This window comes from Lepidothrix coronata, unplaced genomic scaffold, assembly GCF_001604755.1.
Source record: "Lepidothrix coronata isolate B3197 unplaced genomic scaffold, Lepidothrix_coronata-1.0 Scaffold1, whole genome shotgun sequence".
Classification (NCBI taxonomy): domain Eukaryota; kingdom Metazoa; phylum Chordata; class Aves; order Passeriformes; family Pipridae; genus Lepidothrix; species Lepidothrix coronata.
The window spans coordinates 14,671,852-14,675,213 of NW_016690181.1; the positions used below are offsets into that span (position 1 = coordinate 14,671,852).

General features: G+C 44.1%; 1 protein-coding gene across 1 annotated transcript in view; it reads left to right on the forward strand.

Annotated features, from left to right (window-relative positions):
• The first annotated feature begins 218 nt into the window (after positions 1 to 218).
• Positions 219 to 3,362, forward strand: part of LOC108495475 (pleckstrin homology domain-containing family A member 7-like) — a 176,492-nt gene continuing 173,348 nt past the window's right edge. The window contains exon 1 of the mRNA XM_017811219.1: positions 219 to 225. The gene's annotated coding sequence lies outside the window, so the exon portion shown is untranslated. The remainder of the gene's footprint in view (positions 226 to 3,362) is intronic.

The window sequence follows — 3,362 nt, forward strand, 5'->3', positions numbered from 1 at the left end:
CAGAATGTCTGAAATATCCAAGCAGGTTTTTAGGATGAGGAAAACTGTTGTTTCTCAGAATTAATACACTATTATCTTCCCTTTTCCACCTCCAGGCCTATGGAACACAGTTAGAGTTGTGTAACTCCCTCCGGGGGATGTCAGACCCCTTTTCCTACAAAGGCTGGGTTAATGTTACATCCTCTGCAGAACAAGCCACATATTGCTCTTTGGTTCAGAGGTTCTGTGTTGTTCTGCATCTACCCCTGGGTCCTCATACCCACCACAGTCTCACTGAAGTGGATTTCTGCTGAAGTGGATTTCCACTTAGTGCGTTTTGGTTTGAAGAATGTGAGGTAAAGGGCAGGAAAGTAAGACAGAAGGGTTAGGCACTAGACAGGGCACTTACATACATTCAGGAGGCTGCATTTGCCTCTGGTGGATGTTGACTCGCCATTTTGATAAATTACTTTCCATCTCTTTTCTTGTTTTGTGTCTATCTTGTCCTTTGAAAGGCATCTTCTCTTCCAGGTAAGAATGATATCAGCACGTTTTCATGGCACACTGTCAGTTGTACCTTGAGTGCAACTGAGGTCTGTACAGCACCATAAGTAATAGCCTGTTCAGTCTGTCTGCTGCTAGGAATTGCGGATGCATTGCCATCCCTGAAAATATTATCTCCCTTCTCCCTCTTTTTCCAAGATTGCTATGTGTCTGGGAAACAGGGTGGGGATGGAGAAAGGCTACTTTTTTATTTTTTTCCCCCATTTTTTTCCTCCCTGTTTTGCAATATTTTCTTATTCTGTGTTGCAAAGGAGCTATTATGTGGCAGTGACTGCCCTGGCCCTGTTGGCTCATGCTCTTCTCTCCGGGAGCTCCAGCAATCCAGCCACGGAAGCCACGTGTGCTGGCTAATGTGTAACTAGTTTTGTTCTGCTCTTGTTCTTTCTGAGGACTGGCTCTTTTCTTTTTTTTTTTTTTTTTTTTTTGCAAGATTTCAGTGCATTCATTTTCTTGTTTACTTTGAAATATAGGGCCTTTTGGATCATTGCATCCAGCCTCCTGCTATCACAGGTACAACAGCATTCAGTTTATTTCCTAAACCTGCCAAGTTCTGTCTTAAAACTAGTTGCAATTACACCCACTGGAATGCTGTTATAAAACCTGCATATCTCACACTTGTAAGTATTATTAGTTTGCCTGCGCTGGTGCAGCCAGGATAGAAGAAGGCCATATGGAAGATGCAGCATGTCATACAGGGAAATTTTTCTGCTGGGCTTATTTCCCCACTTCCCTGGAAACCAACAAAATATTCTGTAATTTTGCCAATGTAGACACAGAAGATAAGGTTTGGATTTCTTTTCACATTCTTATCTGACAAACTATAGTATTAAAGCTTTGTAGGATACACTGGGCCTTATCTGCAGATAACAATTGTATGTTTTGCAACTGCATTGTTTTGGGAAGCTGCTTCAAGGTATAGGTCAAATCTGGAGGCAGGATTCACTTCAGGTCAGTTTAGGGGAGGAAGGAAGGGGATAAGGGAGAAGAGAACTTAGGTCACTGGCAGGTGGAAAGAGTGAAATGTTTGAGTGCCCCAGGTCACCTGCAAGGACTGAGAAATGCCACACAAGCTTGGGGAAAGGACAGCAACTTTTTTTCACTTACAGGTAAAGTGTAGATGCTGTTTAGCCCCCTAAATCTTTTCACCATTGCTGTGCTGCTGGCCTGGGCACTTTAATCATGTGATTTCGGTAACAAGCTGTACCTGTGCCCTTAGCTTGCCTCAGCTGTTGATTGCACTGCTGTCATAACAGCAGTTATGTCCTCAGTCATGTGCCCTTCCTCTTGGTAAAAACAATACCCCTATTTTTTTAGACTGTCTTAAATTATCTGACATGTTACCATAGCAGGAGTATAGCACTCTACCAAGTAAGTTGCTGAAGGAATTTAATTACATTGATATTTATTTATGTGAACAAAGCCTTAGTAGGTGCTTAAGTTTAAAATTTTCTAGAAAACATTGACTGTGACCTTTGGTATGCATCTGATTTTTCTTGTTCCTTGAAAAAGCCTTTCTTAAGGGAAAAGGAATGCAGGAAGTTGATCAACAAGTTTTCTGACATTGATTTGCTGCCTCTTTAGGTGACAGCTACTTTCACTGACTGACTTTCCTGCGGGAGCTCAAAAGGAGGTGCTAGGAATGACGTTCCTGCTTAGGCAAATGTCAAAACAAGAGGATTTTTAAACTGTAGAACAAATTCAGGACACGTAAAACTAGCAAAATTCAAAGAATGTTGGAAATCTGTCTGGATCCCTGTTTTGTCAGGGAGGAGCTGCATTTCTGATTCTGCTCCCCTTGTCCTCACTTTTTGCAATGTACCTGCTCTTTGTCCGCAGGTCATCAGGCACCCCTGGTGAGACATGGTTACAGATATTTGCACTTCTTGTGCCAATATATTGCATTAATCACTAGGGAGACCCAAGCTCGCGTTAGAATTAGGGGAGGATGCACCTTGAAAAGCACCCACAAGAATGAACCCTGGACACAGAACCAGGTTCTGTGCTGGTATCACAAGATGCTTTCAATCACCACGGGTACTGAGATTGTCCCAAATACACATAGGAACTTAAATGAGTAACCTTTAGCATGTGCAAAATAGGCGTGAAGTTCTGTAATTCGTCCCCCACGCACTACATAGCTCTGCCAGCCATGGCCAAATGTTTTGTAAGATGCATAGCACTGATTTTTTATCAGGAACAGTGTGGCCAACAGGTCCAGGGAAGTGATTCTTCCCCTGTACTCAGCACTGGTGAGGCCACACCTCAAGTACTGGGTCCGGTTCTGGGCCCCTCAGTTCAGGAAGGATATTGAGGTGCTGGAGCAGGTCCAGAGAAGAGCAACGAGGCTGGTGAAAGGACTTGAGCACAAGTCCTATGAGGAGAGGCTGAGGGGTTGTTCAGCCTGGAGAAGAGGAGGCTCAGGGGAGACCTCATCACTCTCTACAACTCCCTGAAAGGAGGTTGTAGCCAGGTGGGGGTTGGTCTCTTTTCCCAGGCAATGATCAGCAAGGCAAGAGGGCATGGTCTTAAGCTCTGCCAGGGGAGGTTTAGGTTAGATATTAGGAAGAAATTCTTTACAGAGAGGGTAATCAGGCATTGGAATGGGCTGCCCAGGGAACTGGTGGATTCTGCTTCTCTGGAGGTTTTTAAGATGAGTGGATGCGGCACTGAGCGCCATGGTCTGGTAACCACGGTGGTAGTGGATCAAGGATTGGACTTGATGATCTTGGAGGTCCCTTCCAACCCAGCTGGTTCTATGATTCTTGTAGGAGAATGGAATTAGGTCATAGAGCCCTTTTTATGTATGCTGGGAGACAATT